Raw genomic sequence first — 22,364 nt, 5'->3', positions numbered from 1 at the left:
ACTTTCTCAGAGTAAATATAAAGGTTTTAGAAATATTGCCCGTGTAGAATTTTCTTTATAATAATAGAAATCATTAAATACCATTAACACTTGACTATACTCACTAATATAGAATTACGTGGAAATTAAGCCCTATTCAATTCTTTCCAATGACTCGGTGCCCAACATTAAATTATATAATCAACTAATTCAAAGAATATTTGATATTAGATGTCAAAATGCTGATTCCTACACTTTTAAAATATCAATTCATTGACACTCTTCCATTCCTTTGGCTAATTATTTTAAAATTCATTGTGCTACTGAATCATTAAACATTTTTCCTATTTAAAATTCTAATATATGGAAGTGCAAGTTCATACTAGTGTAATAGTCTATTAACCCAAGTATCTTCAGAAATTCTTTAGATTCTTGGCTGTCTGAAAGGGTGCTATCAAGGCATTATAAAGTTTGATCAGCAGGTTTAAAAATAATTTAGATTAAATTGCATTTAAAGTGACAAAAGTTCTCTCTCACCTTAGTGGTTTTTCTGTAAGAAAAAAAAAACAAACAGTACCTACAATCCATCATTCTAGAAGGTCGGTTACTTAAAATAATTCTTTCATTTTTTAAGTCATATTTCTTCAATGAAATACTGAACAAATAAAGGTCTGTTCTTTAGCTCCATTGACCACATTTTATTCAATTTTAAACACATCCAGTTTAAATATTAATGGTGCAACCAATCAACATAATCATGGGCATGCTTCAATTTCTGCAAGGCAAAGGACAAACTGGTAAAACATATTTTTGAATTATTTTTACCTTTTATAATTTCAACGCAAGAACTGTATTTACATCTCTCCCCTCCCAATTCTTACCTTGCAACAACTATCTGTTGCATCTCTCTCTCTCTCTCTCTCTCTCTCTCTCTGTGTGTGTGTGTGTGTGTGTGTGTGTAAATACAATCTCCTAAATCTCTTTAATATTGCTTATATATGTATATCTTATGTATATCTTTAAAGCTGATTTCATAAATATCAGAAAATACATCCCTGTAGAAAACTGATTCTCTTAGCCTGAGTTCAAACCTCTAGCACTGTTACAAAGCTCTATATATGACTACACATATGACTGCCTGTAAGCCCCGTCTTTGAGAGCTGCAGATGAGAGGATTGCTGCTAGCGTGTCAACCTATCTTCAATGTCAGTGAGACAGAATCTCAAAGGAATAAGCCAGATAATGATAAAGGAGGACACTTGAACATCTCCTCTAGTCTGTGTATGCAAACTGGTTGTGTGTGAATGTACACACACACACACACACACACACACACACACACACACACACACACACACACATACACACAGAGGCCATCTTCCCAAAAGAAATCTACTAACAAAGAGCCAAGGATAGCAAAAACTATTCTCAACAATAAAAGAACTTCTGGAGGAATCACCATCCCAGACCTCAAGCTGTATTACAGAGCAATAGTGATAAAAAACTGTGTGGTATTGGTATAGAGACAGGCAGGTAGATCATTGGAATAGAACTGATGACCCAGAAATGAACCCACACACCTATGACCACCTGATCTTTGACAAAGGAGCTAAAACCATCCAGTGGAAAAAGACAGAATTTTCAACAAATGGTGCTGGATCAACTGGAGGTCAACATGTGGAAGAATGAAAAATGACCCATTCTTATCTCTTTGTACAAAGCTCAAGTCCAAGTGGATCAAGGACGTCCACATCAAACCAGATACACTGAAACTAATATAAGAGAAAGTGGGGGAGAGCCTCGAACACATGGGCACAGAAGAAAATTTCTTGAGCAGATTACCAATGGCTCATGCTCTAGGATCAAGAATTGATGAATGGGACTTCATAAAATTGCACAGCTTTTGCAAGGCAAAGCACAATGTCAATAGAACAAAATGGCAACCAACAGATTGGGAAAAGATTTTTACCAATCCTACATTCAATAGAGGGCTAATACCCAATATATACAAAGAACTCAAGAAGTTAGACTCCAGAGTATCAAATAACCCTATTAAAAATGGGATACAGACCTAAACAAAAAATCTCAATTGAGGAATATCGAATGACCAAGAAGAACCTACAGAAATGTTCAACATCCTTAGTCATCAGTGAAATGCAAGTCAAAACAGCCTTAAGATTCTACCTCACACCAGTTAGAATGACTAAGATAAAAAATTCAGATGACAACAAATGCTGGCAAGGTTGTAGAGAAAGAGGAACACTCCTCCATTGTTGGTTGGACTGCAAGCTGGTACAACCACTCTGGAAATCAGTCTGGTGGTTCCTCAGAAAACTGGACATAGTACTGCCTAAAAATCCAGCTATACCACTCCTGGTCATATACCCAAAAGATGCTCCAACATATAATAAGGACACAAGTTCCACTATGTTCATCACAGCCTTATTTATAGTAGCCAGAAGCTGGAAAGAACCCAGATATATCCACAGATAAATGGATACAGAAAATGTGGTTCACTTACACAATGGAGTACTAGTCAGTTATTAAAAACACTGACTTCATGAAATTCTTAGGCAAATGGATGGAACTGGAAAATATCTTCCTGAGTGAGGTATCCCAGTCCCAAAAGAACACACATGGAATGCACTCACTGATAAATGGATAATAGCCCAGAAGCTCGGAATAACCAAGATACAATTCACAGACCACATGAAGCTCAAGAAGAAGACCAAAGTGTGGATGCCTCAGTCCTTAGAAGGGGTAACAAAATACTCACAGGAGGAAATACAGAGACAAAGTGTGGAGCAGAGACTGAAGGAAATTTCGTCCAGAGACTGTCCCACCTGGGGATCCATCCCATATACAACCAGCAAACCCAGAATCACTCTTGCTGATGCCAAGAGGTGCATGCTGACAGGAGCCTGATGTAGCTGTCTCCTGAGAGGCTCTGCTAGAGCCTGACAAATACAGAGGTAGATGCTCACAGCCAACCATTGAACTGAGAATGAGGGTAACCAGTGGAAGAGTTAGAGAAAAGACTCAAGGACCTGAAGGGGTTTGCAACCCTGCAGGAAGAACAATATCAACTAACCACACACCCCAGAGCTCCCAGGGCCTAAACCATTAATCGGAGAGTACACATGGAAGGGCCCATGGCTCCAGCTGCATATGTAGCAGAGATTGCCATGCGAGGCATTAATGGGAGGGGAGGCCCTTGGTCTTGAGAAGGCTTGATGCCCCAACGTAGAGAAATGCATGGGCAGGGAGGTGGGACAGAGTAAGTGAATGGGTGAGGTAGCACCCTCATAGAAACAGGGGAATGGGGATGGAATTGGGGTTTCTGGAGGGGAAACTAGGAAAGAGGATAAAATTTCAAATGTAAAGAAAGAAAATATCTGATAAAAGAAAAGAAAATAATTATGGAAGACAATGTTTAACCTAAGCTAAGGAAAAGAGATGAGCTCATAAAACAGCAGCTGGAATCTTTGTGTGTCTTGTTAAAATGTGCATTGTGCAGTCTAATGACAGGTCTGGCAGCATTGGGAGATGGGGTTATGGGGAGCTGTCTATATGATGTGGCAGGGGTTCAGCATCCTTTACCCAAGTGACAATAGATAGCTGCTTCAATCCTCCAGCCACATGAAGATGTAAGGGAAGGACACAGCCCATCGATTTAATATATTGGCTGCCTAACATGTCATATTTGTTGTAACACGTGAGTCTGATGTAATAACCTCAAAGCCACGGTGCCATGCTTGCTCACGGAAGCTCAGAAGACTTGGTGGCAGCTCCTGCTGTTCTTTGATCTCAAACATGTCTGTGTCATGAACAATAGCCTAATGCACCATTGTCTATTGGGCAGCATTACCAGTGTGGATCTATCACTATAGCACATACAGAGGCTGTGAATACAAAACTCCTACCTTGTGTCAGCCTCCTGAGCTGTTCAATAAAATCTAACATAGTGTCATAACTATGCATATCACAGTCCTCTGAATTTCCTTTGTAAGGCGAGATTAGTTTGTTAAGGTCAAACTTATGTTTTGCTTCTCTTCGACCTATAGAACCAATAACAGCAATTTCAGATATCTTCTCATTATGAACCCCATTATACTAAATACATTGAAGAGACCAATTGCCCACTTTTTACATAAGTAAACTGCCAGATGCTTCTCAGAGACCTGATTTTGACAGGAAAGACACCTTTACTATTGGTTACTTTAAAATATTTTTGGAAGGAACATTTGCATACATAAAAGAATGTTAACTTTTACTTTCTATTATACTATATTTCTAAGTCACTTTATAATGTATTTCTTTGACTTTTATGCTGTATCTTAATAAATATGTTTTTAAATTAAAAACAACAAAAATGACTCTATTGTTTTGTGCTGAGTGTCTCTGCTCGTCAACACTCATACTGAGCACTGAGGTGTTTTTCTTTTCTTTTTTCTTTTCTTGTTTTGTTTTTAGATAGGCCTTGACTCTTACTTTAAATTATATAATTATATGTATATAACTATATGTATATAAACATTCTCTAATCATTCTCAGAACATGTTTGTCTTTTTCTGTTCATTTTAACTCGTACTTTCACATATATTTATTTATTTTAATTTTCTATTTCAGGAAATGTACCCAAAAAGACTTCTGAGAGCTTGTTTTCTGCTGTCCTACTGTGACTAAGCAAGACACTGCCATATTTTGTAAGTCCATCTGTTTTTGTCTTATAGAAGTCTTTCTGATACAGAGAACTGCTTTTCTCAATGGCAAATTAGATGAATTTTAACTAAGGCTTTAATTGGCTTTATTTATGCCAAGTTTTGTTTTGCTTTAACTTTATCTGAGTTAAGTAATAAAGAACATTTCTTTGTTAGATTAACTCTGATTTTTGTCTGTATTAGCCAATAGTTTAATGATTCATGATAAAACTCTTATTGGCTGATATGTGAGTTCACAGAGATGGCGCTGTCAAGAAATTTGATTTGTCCTGGGTAAACATGCTCATAATTATTAATCCTTTATTTCAGTGAGCAAAAAAAAAAATCTTTATTTGCAGAAACTGTCTTCTGAGGCTGTATTATGGTAGCTAAATACAATCTCTAGAAAAAAGTAATTTGTCTTGCTCTTAATGTTTCAATTTTATATTCATGAATTAACGTATTCATCAATCATCACATTGCGATATGAGTACACACAGCTTATATCATCACACTACGATATGTGTACACAGCTAATATCATCTCATTGTGATATGAGTACACAGCTAATATCATCTCATTGCGATAGCACCACATAGCTTATATTATCAAGTTGTGTTATGCACTACACAGATTACATCATCGAATTATGATATATACTATACAACTTTGATGTCTTAGACTGGAGAGCTCATTCACTGCATCTGACACAGAGCAAAGAAACACGCCTAATTTGTGGAGAGTCATGAATGCCATTGAACTGAATGTTTCCGAAACATTTAATTTATAACCCTTCTGATTATCTCACACATGAGATTTGGCTATTCCACAGTTTCAGGAACAAAGTAAAAGTAAATAAACTTTCTCCTCTTTTATAACCTGCTTTTTGATGTCACGATAAACGAGTCTGTTTGTCCCTAATTAGTTTTGTATGACACACTCAATACCTGGAGACAATGTAATACATGCTATTTATTTTGACATTTACAGTATTTTTGATATTTCATTTACTCAGATTATATCCACTAAGCAAGACAAAAATTATTATTGTGTTACCTCATAATTAATCAATAGAAGGTCAACTAGATGAAAAAAAATTTTTTATGTTCTAAATTCCAGGGGGCAGTAGTTTTCCAAATGCCATTCATTGGGAGGGTTTTCACCCCAGTGTTTGTACAGCACTAATGACGAGGAGGATATCAACTTGGAGAGTAGGCTCAAAAGTCAGAACATGCTCTAGAAACCCATGTATTAATATAAAGGGAATTAATTACTTCAAAAATATACTGGTCATATATAAAGCAAGAGAAACTTTTTAAAGAACTTTAAAATTTTCTTCCTCAGATTTAGAGAAGAGCCTAGTAGTTCTGCTATGTGTAAATACTTTCAAATTTAACAACTAGTTTTCTTTAAATGAATCACAAATATTTCCCACAAAACTGTGCTCAATCCCAAGAATTATATATTTTCATGATTTATCTATTTGTACCTGTACCTACTTTTAAATTTCCAAATAATATAAATTGCTTTATATTATTTTATTTGAATAGAAAATATTCACTGGATATTTTCATTGTTAAGCCCTGTACATAAAATCTAAAAATAAAACTGGGTTTAATTAGACTTTCACATAAAAATTAGAGTTTTACAAGATTATCAGTAGCAAATATGTATTTTTCTGTTAGAATTTCACAAAAAAATTAGTTTCCTTCCTACTTAACTTCACTTGACTTCTGTCTCAGGTAACCGTGCTGGAAGTCTGTACTTGTATTGAGGCTTACAGCAATAAAATCCTACGTACAAGAAAAGCAAATGTGTTCTTAGGTTTGCGCACAGTCTTTCTGTTTGAGGTCCTATGGTCTGAGAAGCTACAGAGAAATCTGAAATTCATGAAAAAAAAATAAAAATTGTAATGGAATCCCAGCAACAGAGTTTCTGAGAATTTCTAATTTTAAACACAAAACCAGAATAATTCTTCTTGTATGGAAAACATAACAGAGCCTTAGCACTTTATTTTCATGTGTATGACAAGATTATTTTAAAAAAGACACCAATGAATTTGTAGATACTTAAAAATACCAAGTTAGGTCTGCATAGACGGTTCAGTGGTTAAGAGCACACACTCTTTTGAGAGGACCAGAGTTTGGTTCCCAGCACTCATGCTGAGTGGCTCAAATACACTCTAAGGGCACCTATTGCCTCTGGCCTCTCACATATACACAGCCACATAATTAAAAATAAATCAATCTCTTTAAAATATCAAAATATTAATAACACTGAGAGTAGATTTCTAAGTTTTCAGATTTCTAAGTTCTCAAATAAAAGTCGCTCCAGCACTTTTGATGACACACAAGTTATAGGCTAATTCAGCAAGTCAAGCACCAAACCGAAATAGTGATTTTTAGCTTTAGAAACTAGCACTTCATTTTTGATTTTTAGGTCTGTTAATTACTGCCTTTTGCCATAAATTGATTTCTCCATATAATTGTAAAGGTATTTGGTGATAGTTGGCAAAACCCATTTACTATAAAAGAAAAATGCATACCGCAAACCAAAACTCATTGAGAGATTACTCACTGTAGCAATAGATTAGAATATTTTGCAGATGGTGATATATATCAAAAATCACAAATAATTACGATGGGGAATATTCTTGGACTTTGGAGTTGCCTTGATTACAGGACAAATAGTAGTTTGTAGACATGTCTCTCTGTCTCTTTTTCTGTTTCTCTGTGTCTCTATCTCTGTGTCTCTCTCTCTGTCTCTCTCTGTCTCTCTCTCTGTCTCTCTCTGTCTGTCTCTGTCTCTCTCTGTCTGTCTCTGTCTCTCTTTGTCTATCTCTGTCTCTGTCTCTCTGTCTCTCTGTCTGTCTCTCTGTCTCTCTGTCTCTCTCTCTCTCTCTCTCTCTCTCTCTCTCTCTCTCTCTCTCTCTCCCTCCCTCCCTCTCAAGAAACACGCTAACACATTTGAAATAAGGACTTATATTCTCAACATCATCTTTGAAAAATGCCAGGAGCATCTGTCACCTAGGGTCTTGCTTATTTGCCACAGGTGGACACCCTGAAACAAATTTAAAACCACTTGCTAAAATGACCATTGATTTTCTGAATATCTGAATGGACAGAATAGTTCATAGTTACTACCATTTATAGCTGTGGGCATTGAAATAGAAAAATATAACAAAACCGAAATGACTCAATTTTCCATTTCAAAGGTTTTAAAAATTGTTACATATTCTTGCTATTAATACATTAGGAAAATATGAATAGCATTTTCTTTTAAATAATTTTTAATTGAAAGGAATTTTTGAGTGTGACTATCTCTAATTTGTTTCCCTGGTATAATTAATAACTACAACTTTCTGTTTCATTTGTCTTAATAGTCAGATAAATGAATCTACCTTTTGTCCTGCTCTGAAAGTGATATTGAAGGGTTTTATGCACCAGTGCTTCTCAATACACATAGACAATTAACCCGCTACAGTTTCTTGTGTAACATGATATCTGAGACCACTAAAGGAAATACTTTATCTGAAAATGAATTTGTTTTTCTAAAGTCATTATCAAGTTGAAAGTTGTTTTGACAAAAGAATCTATGAAATTACAAAAAATAATATATGATATATAAATAGGCAGGGGATATTTTGCATACATTCTAAAATATCCATGATATCAAATACATTTGGCCTGGTGTTACTGAATGAAAAAGAGAAAGAGATTCTGGTAATTTTTATGTGATAACACAAGGTTACACATGCATGCACACACACATAATATTCTGAATATAGAATATAGAATATATGTAGAATATAGAATATTCTGAATATAGAATATATATAACATATACTTAATATTCTGGCTTTTCTAGCCTGGAATCCCTTCTTTGCTAGTCTGTGTCTCTTGTGCAGCTCAGAGTACTGCTTTCAATCTCTCTGTTCTATTTTGTGGTGACTGTGAATCAAAGCACCACATGACAAATGGAAGTATTTGACTGTGCTCTGCTGATCCCTCAGACAGAGACGACTGTGGCCACATTTCAATCACTGAGAATGTCAAAGGTAATCTTTTCTGCTTCGCAGTACTGCAGAAAACTCTTGGTCCTTTAAGGACACAAAGAGGCAAAAGTAGGTTGTTTACATGGCCTTGCATGTGTTAGCTTCATCAGTATTCAATGTAAAATCAAAGTGGTCATATGCCTTGCTGAAGTCCTCACAGCATGTTCTTGGTCAGAAAGTAGTTGGAACATGAAGACAGAGCTCCAGGCATGACACAGCAAAAGCCTGAAGAATTTTCTTTACATATTTAAGGCTTCCACATCTGAGCAGGTCTTTCTTTACTGTGTCTGAACTGATGACAAAAAGATACCCACTCTTTTTAAAGTGGCTTGGGATGTTGCTCATGATATAGTGTGTGACAAATATATGTATGTATGTGTGTATTTGGGTGTACGCATATGTATGCGTGTGGGTATGGGGGCTACAGTTAACTTTGGGTGTATTCTTCCCTTTCTCTACTTCATTACTTTTAAGAGTAATTTTATTTAAGTGCTGGACATGGGCGAGTGGGGTTAGGATATGGGATATGGGTATGTGAGAACAGATATCTAGACAATGGTATAAGATACTCTGTAACTGGAGTTGCATGCAGGTGTGAGCTACCTGGTATAGGTGCTGGGTATGCTAATATAGTGGGTACTTTATTCTTTGAGGCACCATTGTAATCCCAAGGTATAAATCATTTGATCTAAAATATATGGCACCAGGAAGTATGGTGTAAAAGCTGAGTTAAGACATGTCCTTCGATAATATTTTCTCAGCCTTTGCAATAAGCACTTTTTTCTTTTTGTTTAACTACTGGATATTTTTTATTTACATTTAAAATGTTATTTCCTTTCTCATTTTCCCCCAGCTATAAGTGCCCTATCCCATTCCCCTCCCCTTCTTCTATAAGGGTGTTCCCCCTCACCCATCCAACACCCCTTCTCGCCTCCCCTCTGACATTCCCCTATACTGGGGGGTCCAACCTTGGCAGGACAAAGGGCTTCTCCTCCCATTGGTGCTCAACAAGGCCATCTTCTGTTACATATGCAGTTGGAGCCACAGGTCTATCCATGTGTAGTCTTTGGGTAGTGGTTTAGTCCCTGGGAGCTCTGGTTAGTTGGTATTGTTGTTCTTATGGGGTTGCAAGCCCCTTCAGCTCCTTAATCCTTTCTCTAATTCCTCCAACGGGAGTCCCCTTCTCAGTTCAATAGTTTGCTGCTAGCATTCACCTCTGTATTTCACATGCTCTGACTGAACCTCTCAGGAGACAGCTATATCGGGCTTCGAAACAAACACTTTTGGTAAAATTTTCTGTACCCAATTTTAGAGCATCAACTGGTCAGGAATTATTACCTGTCTTTTGTTGATTTCCCCGGTTAATTGATAAGTAGGTCACTACCATTCTTCCTTCTTACTCATCTTATCTTCTATGCAATTAGTTCTGTTGTTCTCCTTCCTAACTTGCCACTCATTCTTCTTATACTTGTATTACTGCCATACCATAAGCTATGTTGTTGCTGTTGTTGCTGTTGTTGTTGTTGTTCTATCCCCACTCTACTCCTTTCCTTAAAGCCTTCTTTGGTCTAATGTCCTAATTTCCTGGACTTTTTCAATATTTATTATATCATGTTATACAAAGTAAACAGGTTCTAGCATCCACACTGAAGAGCATGTATTTTTCTCAGATTATGTCACTCATTAAAAATGCTATTCAATTTCCTACATTCTACAACGTACATAATTTTGTTTTTCTTTGAAGCTGAATAAGATGGCATTGTGTATACACATGTACAGTATTTTCATTATTCATTCATGTACTGTGGCCACCTAAGCTGATTCTAGTTCTTAGAAGAATTGTGAATAGAGCAGTAAAAAAATCTGAATATGAAAGTGTTTTTATAGTAGGAAATAGGGCCGTTTGGGTTATGTGTAACAATGTATAGCCAAGTCATATGTTTGTTTTAGTTTTAGGTTTTTTCATTTGTACTTTTAGAAGCCTACACACTTATTCCCATAGTTGCCAAACCACCATTGATGAAGTGTTCAACTTTTCCCACACCTTTCTCTGGCAGTTGTTGGCATTTGTTTCCCTGATAATGATCATTCTTAGCAAAGGTGAGATAGAGTCCTAAAGTTCTTGTACTTTTCACTTCTCTAAGGGCTGGATTTGATGAGAACTTTTAAAAATATTTATTAGTCATTTGTATTTCCTCTGAGGACTGTTAGAAGTACAGTGGCTTACTGACAAGCTGGAAGAGATGAGGGTTTTTTCTCTAGTTGATTTTTACATTTCTTTGCATATTTTGTGTATTAATCTGCCATCTGAAGAATAGGTGGCAGATGTCCTTTTATTCTGATTCATACATAGGTGTGCAAGTTTAAAATCAGGTTAAATGTTTTCATTATCTTATTGTGAAAACTTTAACAATGTTTCCTTTCATATTCTTCTCTTTTAGAGTATGTTATTCACATCCTACTGTGCAATATCACACCAAATCGCTCTACTACTATTATAACTTGGACCCCATCGAAGAATGGTTCCTCCTTCCTGACACACCCTCCTTTATTTTTTAGCTATTACTCAACCAACAAACTCTTAGATAGCATCTATTTCTCAGCTACTATGTCTAGTGCCTCAATGAATGTGGGAAGGCAGATGCCTTTTGATAATCCAATTTCATTACTTTGGTTACATACTAAAAATGGAATTGTTAGATAATAAGCATTTATGTATATCAATTAATAACTCCTAGGCTGGAGTTTTTAAAATAAATTTTGTAGTTGTGATAATTGTAATTTCCTGTTGGTAAAACAATCATTAAAATATTATGCATAAAGTTAATGACATACACAATCCAATATGACATTAAGTGAAGTTTAAGAAGCATATCAGTGTTGGTACTGATAATGCTTTTGTGGTTTGTTGACAAAATTTCAAATTCAAGAAATACAAAATTTTATTTACACAAATAAAAATATTATTTTCTCATGCATAAGCACCAATCCTTTAAATTATACTCATGGATATCATAAGTAGACTCTGTAAATTCAGGGACAGCCACCCTCCTTTCGAGGCACAATCAATGCTTGTTAAGATAGTAAGTTCTAGAAAATACATCTAGATAGTCTATTGCATCACCACAAGTGATCCTGACTGTCTACTCTGTTGTCATTTTCACATGGGCACATTTTTTAAAGTCTTAGTCATAATGAGCACCATTTTATGAGTTCTCTAGGATGACTAAAATTCATGGCATGACAAGAATTGGTGATGTAAAATTGTCCCAGGTTCCCTGGGGTCACCCTACTTGCTGTGGGGACTTCATGGTTTCCTTTACAGTTTAGAGATGAAGAAAAATATGCACCATATTTGACCCCAAGAGTGTCATTTATTTCTATTTGGGCAAAAGGATGTCTTTTTATGAAACAAAATTCAGAGTAATGAACATGTTATAAAAGGTTATTGCCATATGGGCACCAAGTGAAACAAGATTAAATATTAGCATAGAATACTAAATTCTTTTCACTCTGCTTTTAAATTGTGCTTTTTCTAGCTGTAGCTCATTTTTGCTTTGTGTGACATTCTTTATTCTTGTACATTCTTTAGAAAGCAAAAGGCTCTGGAGGCACAAGTCTGAAATAAAGACTGTTTAAATATTATCCTCGATCTTTTTATTCCATTTTTTTCAGAATGTGCTTGGAAATAGAGATGAATATTTGGTGATCGACAGTAATGGAAACCATTCATCAATAATGTACTTATGATTGGTTTGTTCCATGTGGTATATGTGTTGGGGACATGCTGTGGTTCTGTCTTCCATTTCCGCCTTCTCAGTGTGTGGTGTCATGGCACACCTAGCTGGAAGGAATGCATAGGGTCCACAGGATCTGGTTCAGTTGTGAGTGGGCACCAGGAAATGGAGTTGGGAGTGGGTGGGAGGGGCCTTCCCCAAGTAGTTTAATGAAACAGCATTCTTAGACGATCATAGTTTGTGTGCATACCTTTATTCGGGATGTGGTTGTATGCATACAATTTATTTGGGGTGGACAAGGGCTATATAAAAGCCTTGGAGAGTGGGAAGGAGTTTTTAGAGTGATTGTAAAGTCATTGTCCGTGAATGCCTCATGTTTATGGTGCTTTCTGTTCAGATACAAGGGGAACCTGCAGGTCTAATTGATCTTCCCCAGGATGTGGACAGGGGTCAAGTTCCCCAGATGAGGTCAGAGAAGGGGAAACCACGATAGTAAAGGGAGTCCTCCGTTTAGTGTTGAGTTCAGAGGAGCTCTCTGGACATTTAGACTGTGACCTAAATTAGCAGAGTTTCTCCACAATTTCAATATATGTAAAATCATTTTAGTATCATATAATTTAAACACACTAGCACTTGATGCAAGTGAAACTATTAATTGACTCACAGAAAGTCTGAAGAATAGGGAAAAGCATATGCCAACTACACAGTGCACAGAAAATAAGTGTCTAGAGAATACCAAAAACAAACAAAAGAAATACATATTGAGAAAATGAAAAAGTTATGAAGTGGGCTATGGTACTACACAGATAATTTTCAGCAAAAAGACAAAAGATTAAAATAATAATTTTATCTTCTTTTTATTTTTTAAAATTACTTTTATTTTTTACAATCCAATCATTACCTGCTTCCACGTCCTCCCTCCCACAATTCCTCACATCCCCATGTTTCCCTTTGTCTGCAAGAGGATCTCCCCTGTTTTCCTGCCAGGTTTCCCCACTCCCTGGGTTCTCAAATCTCTGGAAGGTTAGAGTCATTTTCTCTCACTGAGGCCAGACAAGACTGTCCTCTGTTGTATACGTGTTGGGGGCCTCAGACCAGCTTGTGTATGCTGCCCAGTGTCTGAGAAATCTTAGGGGTATGGGTTAGTTGTCATTTCTGGCCTTCCTAAGGGGTCAACCTCCTCCTTAGCTTCCTGCAGCCTTTCTCTAGTTCAATCACAGGGGTCCCTGACTTCAGTCCAATGGTTTTGTGTAAGTATTTATCTCTGTCTCAGTAAACTTCTTATTGAGACTCTCAGAGGACAGCCATGCTAGGCTCCTGTCTGTAAGCATACTCTAGCATCAGTAATAGTGTCAGAACTTGGAGCTTCCCCTTAAGATGGATCCCAAGTTAAGCCAGTCACTGGAGTACCTTTCCCTCAGTGTCTTCTCCATTTTTTTTTTCGGAGCTGGGGACCGAACCCAGGGCCTTGCGCTTGCTAGGCAAGCGCTCTACCACTGAGCCAAATCCCCAACCCCTTCTTCTCCATTTTTGTCCCTGCAGTTCTTTTAGACAAGAACAATTCTGCGTCAGGTCAGAGTTTTTGACTATGGGATGGCAACCCTATCCCTCCACTTGATACCCTGAGTTTCTACTGGAGGTGAACTCTATGAGTTCCCTCTGTCCACTGTTGGGAATTTTACTTAACATCCCTCCCTTTGAGTCCTGAGAGTCCTTCATCTTTTAAGTGCCCACTATCCTTAGGCTGAAAAGAAGTCCAAATTCAAACTACTTTCAGATTTCATCTTAACTAATTCAGAATAGCTAAGATTAAGGAATCAAGACATCACACACTAGCAAGGATGTAGGGGAATTATTGTTGGTGGAGTAAAAGTTGGTGCAGCTACTATAGAAACCAATGTAGATGTCCCTAAAGCAATTGTCCACCATCTGACCAAGATAAGCTAATAATGATCATGTACCCAAAGAACTCTATTTTCTACTAGAAAGAAATATACTCATCCATGTTCATAATCCTTTTCACAGTAGCTAGAAAATGGGAAACAGCCTAAATGACCTCCCCCTAAGTGGATAATAAGAACATCATACTGTTATCTAGCTATACAGTTACAGTAATGATCGTTGTAGCAAGATGTGCCCATGGATGCAATCATGGCACAAGTATTTTGTACTTAACCAACTACTTTCTTCTAGGATTTAAAACTTAGTCCACAAAGAAGAAATATATGCCTGATATGGTACACCCAGCTAAAAATGGATGGGCCCAAGGTAGATCCTAGTACTTTATTCTGATAAATTGATATAGTATCAATTGTCTCCATAGCCATACAGTATAGTGTTCCCATAGTATATCAGTGTAGCTCTTAGACACAATCGGAACAGTTTCTTTGTGCAGTGAACGGTGGCTAACGTAGAAACTCACAATTGACCAAAATGCGAAGAATATGTATTAATGAATGCTCAGCTAGAAACAAGGCATCAACACCAAATGCCCCTCCCTCTGCCAAAGGGTCAGAGACCATCATAAAAGAAGGATCAGAACGATTGTGACAGAGCTTGGAGACATCTGGTCCTGATAGGACTCGTGACCACACATTACATGCGCTTTCTGTGCAAGACCTGAACAAAATCAATTAACATTCTAGTATGGAGTAGGGAGTGGGTCAACAACCCCTACCCCTGACTGAGAAACATTGCGCGGTTGATCTAGGGTAGAAACAGTTTTCTATAAGTGTTTGGTCCCTGGTAAGTTGACCACACACCAGAGGTTTTGCTACTGTTTTTTACTTAAAAGGCCATATACTGCTGTAATTAAGGGGTTGGGAGTAAATGCAGAAGTAATAAGATATAAGAGTTGAGAGAGAAGAAAGGAAGATGGAGGAAGAAAAAGATGATCTAGATTCCTCGTGGCTTTAAATAGCCACAGGTAGCTATGACTATCTTATAAGGAATGGATAATTGCAGGACAATTTGTCTTATCTAGCTGGGAAGTTTATATCAACATCAATTGACTCTGAGTCTATTGCGTGGACATTTTGTGAGGGTGAGAATTTACTGATATAAATCTGACTGATAAATTATTAAAAATTATATCAGAGTTGAAGGTGAATATAATCAAAATACAGTGTATGAAATTCTCAAGATAAAAAATACTATGTCTTTTAAATGATCAAGTCTAATGCCAAAAGGTATATAATGATGTTAAGGATAGGAGTTGACCAAGGTCATATTATAAGTATAAAATATGAGTATAAGAGATAAATACACTTAACACCGCCAATGTGTTTTTCTCTTCAAGTGGATATATGTATGTATGTGGGAAATATGTGTGTGTTTGTGGTAAGTACACACCGTATGCAAATGCACATGCAAGATACAAGGGGATCTTATTAGGGTGATGCAGTTCATTTCCCATCACTTTTTACCTTATTTCTTTGAGACACTATCTCTCCTTGAATCTGGAGCACTTTGCTGTTTGGGTGACTTTCAGCCCTAGCAATAGCTACACTTCTGTCTCTATTACTTCTAGGGCTGCCTTTTAAGCTACCAGTGCTCGTATTGTAGGTACGGATGAGACCAAGCTCAAAGTGCTACGTGAGTGCAGGGATCTAAACTGCCTTCATGGTTATACAGCAAACACTGTCAACAGTTGATCCATGTCTCCAAATCTCTAATGTATTTTAAGTTAATTTTTAAACTTACACATAAAAGCATATATTAACAGCCATGAAATATTTTGATATGCATAACTATTACTTAATGTTCAAATCACATTAAACTGCCAATCTTCAGCTTTTATTTTGTGATGAATCTTTCAAAACCTCTCCCCAGCTTGCTGTAAAACACAGAGCATTCTTGTTAATATCTATCATCCATCACCTTACTGTACAACATCACACAGACTTTTCACACTAGCTAGCTAATGTGACTTAGTCTCCAGTGGTCAACTCTCATTGTCCTACTCCCCACTTCTCACATACACGACTAAATATTATCTTATTTTCATCTCCCATGAAAATGACTTTTTATATTGTTTGGTTTTTAAGCATTCCTTTATGTCTGGAGGGAGGCATGTATGAACAGGTGCCCAATAAGGCCAGAAGAGGGTGTCAGATTCCTCAAGTTGCAGGTATAGGAGGCTGTAAGTCACCGGACATGGGTGCTGGGACTGAATGTGGGCACTCTCGAAGAGCAGCAAATGCTCTTAACAGCTGATGTGAGGATTGTGTGAGACTTGACTTTCTTTTTTGGATGTTTCATTTTACTTAACATAGTACTTGCTAATTCCATCAGTGCTTTACAAGTGACCAATTACCTTCTTCTCAGAGGCCGGATAGTTCAGAGGCTGCCTTGCATGTATCCCATATAGTCCATGTCTTTCCTTGACTTGAAACACTTCATTGTGTATGTGTATCATGTTTTTCTTGTGTTTTCATAAACTGATATACACTTTAGTTGTTTTCACTACTACGCTGTTCTTCTCATGGGATTACAGATGTCTTCTCAACATAATGATTACTTTTATTTAGCTGTTTATCAAATAGTGATCAAATTATAGCTCTGATTTATCTCTGTTTGACTGTTTAATAGAGTCTAACTACAAAGCAAGCCATGGCCTTAAACTCCTAGAAATCTCCTTACCTCTGCTTCAAGCTCTGAAGTGCAACCAATAGATTCGTATATCACCATACCAGCCAGAGGTGGATGCCAAGCTAACCTCGAATCCCTAACCACTCTGCCTCTGTCTTTTCAGCAGTTCTACTGATAGGTACTGCCGTAATGAGCTCTGTCTATTTTTGCAAGGAACCCTTGTAAATTTATTTTCGAAAGGAAGCCATCCCCAGATATCTGGCGAATGTTTCACCTGTGTGCGATCATTTTTCACAATTGCCCTATGACAGATATTCCATTATTATATTCATGTTAGAGTTGAAGAATTTGAGCTCCTAAGATTACTACTCTACTCTATTAGAATTCTTCTAAATTTGTTTTTCCCACCCATGTCACAGTATTATTACTCATTGGCATCTTTTTTACTGATGAACATCTCTGATCTGCTGTCCTATAACGGTGATGAGAATGGGCAACTTTAAGTCAGAGTTTAATTTTTTGTTAATTATAAAATTTTTTATGGTTTGGGGGTAGTAATATTATTTTTCATAAATCACAGTTATTTCTACTTTTCCAGAGGTTTCTCACATATGTCTTTGAGTAGTGTTAAGTGACTGTAAACAGCAACATAACTATTGATGGTCATATTTTAAAAATTGGGCTGTCTTAATTTGGGTTTACACTGTGATGCTGTGATAAAGCATCATGACTAAAAGCAAGTTAGTGATGAAGGGTTTGCTTGGCTTATACTTCCATATCACTGCTCATCATCAAAGGAATCAGGACAGGAGCTCAAACAAGACAAGAACTTGGAGGCAGGAGCTGAAGTAGAGGCCATGGGAGAGTACTGCTTACTGTATTGTTCATCATGGCTTACGTGGCCTGGTTTTTTTATATAATCCAGTACTACCAACTGCAGGGATAGCATTTCCCATTATGATCTGGGCCCTCTCTGATCAATCACAAATTAAGAAAATATCTTTACTATAGCCTGATATTACATACAGATTTTCTTTTTTTTTCTTTTGTTTTTTAAGATTTTTTAATTTCTATGAGTACACTGTAGCTGTCTTCAGACACATCAGTAGAGGGCATCAGATCCCATTAGAGATGGTTGTTAGCCACCATGTGGTTGCTGGGAATTGAACTCAGGAGCTCTGGAAGAGCAGTCAGTGCTCTTAACCACTGAGCCATCTCTCAAGCACCGTATGGATTTTCTTAATCGAGGTGTCCTCTTCTCAGATGACTTTATCTTGTGTCAAGTGGACATAAAACAATTCAGCACACAAGGAAATAATTCATTGATAACACGCTAACAATGTGATCATTGCTACTATAATATGGGAGAAAATTCATTTGTCTGAATTCAATTTCTTAGATTGTATATTCAAATTGTTAATGTAACGTTATGCTATTTCTACATTGTAAGTTTTGTTTATGAGGATAACATTCAATAATTCTCAATGTTTAGGTTATGTGTTCATATTCTCCAAGTTACCCATTTTATGGCCTTAGCTAAGTGGTGCCCAGACGTTGATTCAAACAGAACCTATGACTCTAAGTTTCCCTGTTAGTCTATTGGGCGTACTCTATTCTTGTTTAGAATACTGCCCTAGAGATGAGAAATGGTCATATTCACTGGATGTCAAAGAACACTAGTTAGAGATAAATACTGAATTTATAAACTAGTGATGCTACATTTTAGTGGATATAGCGGTTTGAGCTTAGAGGGAGTTATTTTATGTTCACTCTTTATGCAAGATAATAAGAAAAAGTGAAATGAAAAGTATGCTTATATCTATAAATAGGGAAGGAAATACTGCAATACACTTGTACTGCTTTACTTCTTCAGATAAAAATTTCTTTTCCCACCATTTATTCTGCCTTTCCCTGTGGCTACAACATCAAATTTTTAAAATTATGTATCTGTCAAGTAATCTTCCCTTCCAAAGAGTCCTAAATTCTCTTTTTCTGTACTAATAAGATTGGGCTAACTTTCCACTAATGCTTAACATTGGATGAAAAGAAGATGCCCTTGGGGTCAATATAATCCTTTGTATCCTAATTTGCAGTATAACCAAATTTATCTTTGTTATCAGTTTCCTTCTGATAACTGGGTAAATCAACTTAATCAGTAAAATAAATTTCTTCTTTCCCAATCAGTTCAGCACTTACAATGTTCAATGACATTTTTGCAACATTTTATCCTACAGAAGTTGTAATCTATTGAAGTCAAAACTTTTGTAATTAAAACTCCTGCAGACAGCTAATGGTAGTGCGATTGTTAGGTAAGCCTCAATGAGAAAAGACCACATTGTAAAATCTTTGTGTTGCTGCTCCCTCTGCCAAACAGCTACTCTTGGGGTCTACTACACCTGAAGAGACCCATTACACCTATGAGATAAGGAACAATGCCAGATATGGATAGATTAGGTCATCTCATTTTTCTCATGACAGATGGTTGGGATTGTCTTTTCTCTTTCTCTCCCTATCTCTCCCTTTCTATTTCCCTCATCCTTTATTTGGCTAGCACTTCATGTTCTACATAGACAATATTTCTGCTAGCCAATTTTCTCTAAACTTCCAAGAATTAAACAGCATTTATGTGTCCAATAATACCTGCCATTTAGTCAAATTTCAACATTTATGGTGGTCTAATTGCCTCTAAAATATAATTTTTACTTTGACTAAAACTACTTGTAGACAAACCAAAAAATTCGTTTTGAGTTATAGTTTCTATTGCTTATATGTGATATTGCACCTTAGGTCAATACTTGTTGAGAATTGCATTTTTATTTAATCCATGAGACACTGGAAATTGCCATGAGTTACCTTTTGTACTGAATGTGGTTTCCTGAGTTCTATCTCCCCTCTCTTGAAAAATCTTCCCCCATAACTTTTTGCCTTTCAACAGCATGGTTTTCTTTTAAAATTCTGAAAACATTTGCATTTGAAAACTTGAGTGAGTAGAGGATTACAGGCTGCTTTATTATGGTGATAATGTAATGGCTAATTTTAGAATCAAATTGTCTGGATTAAGGAAGTCTCATATGAAAGGTGAGCCATTAATTCTGGGTGATTTCCTGCGAGTGTTTCATGGGGGAAAATTCACTTCTCATCGGGGCAGGTACAATTTAATTTGCTGGTGGCCCCAAATGAAACAGAAGACAGAGGGAAAATGGTTTTGTTTTCTCTTTCTTAAAGCTTGGACCCTTTTCCCTCCTACTTGTAGACATTATGATTCTGGCACTGTTCAACTTTTGTAGTCGGGACTTTTCAACTGCAGTCCCTGAATTCTCCAACCTTCACCCTTCAGCAACATTTTTTTTTGCCTACTTTAATCAGATTGACAAGTACAGCAACTCTTCTCCAACTTTCAGATGACCTGTTGTGGGAAGTCTTGGTCTTTATAACTGCATGGATCAATTTCTAAATGCTTTATCCATCCATGTTTGCATCTTTCCCTTCATACACCTGTCCATTAGTCAATTATCTATTAGTCTTCCTTTAGAAGGGCCCCCCTTTTTTTTAAAGATTTATTTTATTTATTATATATAAGTACACTGTAGCTGTCTTCAGATACACTAGAAGAGGGCATCGGATCTCTTTACAGATGGTTGTGAGCCACCATGTGGTTGCTGGGAATTGAACTCACGACCTCTGGAAGAGCAGTCGGGTGCTCTTAACTGCTGAGCCATCTCTCCAGCCCTAGAAGGGCCCCTTTTCTCTGGAATGCTCGAATAAAAATTACATTACAGGAGTTTACACATGTCACAATCCATCTAATTGTAATCATCACTTAATGCAGTTATATATATCATAAACACTGAGTTATAATCTTCTATTTTTAGAATCATTTTATTCCTATTTTATGTATTTATTTTCATTAATTTTGGTTTCATAGTTTCTCACTCTTTTATGTATTTATAATTTTCTCACTAATTTTTATTTTACTTTTCCCACTTATTGAAAATAGATTCTTTTTTTAATACATTATATACTGATCATAGATTCTCCTCCCTCCATTCCTTTCAGTTCCTCCTCACCTACCTCTCCCATCGGGATCCACACCTACTTTGTCTCTCATTAAAAAAGAATATGCTTCGAAGAAACTGTTATCACACATGACAAGATAAAATTTACATGAACCAAAAACTATCATATCAAAGTTGAACAGGGCAAAGCAACAGGTGGAAACCAGGAAATCAGTCCCTAGAGCTGACACAAGAGTAAGAGACTTATTGTCCTCAAAGTGAAATGTCCCATAAGAATACTAAGCTAATATCTATCTACTCCCTCCCTCCCTCCCCCCCCTCTCTCTCTCTCCATATATATATATGCATATATATATATGATTATTTTATGTGTTTTCATGGGTATAGTTAACCTCTTTATGTTATTTTTCTTCTCACACCTTCTGTAGCACTGGATTTATAAATAGATATTGCTTATATTTGACTTTATCATGAAATATCTTATTTTTTTCCATCTATGGTGATTGAAAATTTTGCTGGATATAACAGTCTGAGCTTGTTTCTGTGGTCTCTTAGAGTCTATATCACATCCGTTCAGGCCCTTATGGATTATGGAATCTCTGCTGAGAAGTTTGATGTATTTATAAAAAGTCAGCCCTTACATATATGTTACTTGTTTTTTTCCCTTGCAACTTCAATATTCTTTCTTTGTTCTTTGTGGTTAGCATTTCGGGTATTACATTACAAGGAGATTTCTGTGCTAATCTATTTGGTGTTCTCTATAGTTCTTTATATCTATACCAATCTCCTTCAGGTTAGATTTTTTTCTATGATATTTTGTAAACATTATCTGGAAATTTGAATTGGTTTTCTTCTTCTTCCATTATACCTATTATCCTTAAATTTGGTCTTCTGTGTAGCGTACCATTTTACCTGGATGCTTAGTGTCTGGAGTATTTTAGATTAACATTCGCTTTGACCAATGGATCCATTTCTTCTACTGCATCTGAATGCCTGAAATTCTGTCTTCAATCGCTTTCATTCCATTAGCAATGATTGCCTTTTAACTGCCTGCCTGAAATCCTAACTTTTTCACTTCTAGAGTTCCCTCATTTTTTGTTTAAGATCTAAAACATTTTCAACTGTTTTTATTTATTTAACATATTTATTAATTTTCTCCATTTTTCTGGATTTCATTAAGAGATTTACTCATTTCCTGTTTCAGGACTTCTAGCATCTTGTATAGCTTGTGCTTTGTCTATGTTGGAATATTCAGGAACTATGTTGACAGGAAAACTGGGCTCTAGTG

General features: G+C 36.5%; 1 protein-coding gene across 15 annotated transcripts in view; it reads left to right on the top strand.

The window, feature by feature from the left end:
• Marchf1 (membrane associated ring-CH-type finger 1) overlaps window positions 1-22,364 on the top strand; it is an 863,029-nt gene that overhangs the window by 246,685 nt on the left and 593,980 nt on the right. For all 15 annotated transcript variants that reach the window (NM_001135838.2, NM_001401505.1, XM_087588653.1 and 12 more), the window contains 1 exon segment: window positions 4,609-4,685. The gene's annotated coding sequence lies outside the window, so the exon portion shown is untranslated.

Source organism: Rattus norvegicus, chromosome 16, assembly GCF_021556685.1.
Source record: "Rattus norvegicus strain SHRSP/BbbUtx chromosome 16, alternate assembly SHRSP_T2T, whole genome shotgun sequence".
NCBI classification, from domain to species: Eukaryota; Metazoa; Chordata; class Mammalia; order Rodentia; family Muridae; genus Rattus; species Rattus norvegicus.
Note: the sequence above shows the minus strand (reverse complement) of the source record. Positions and strands in the feature narration are given on the sequence as shown.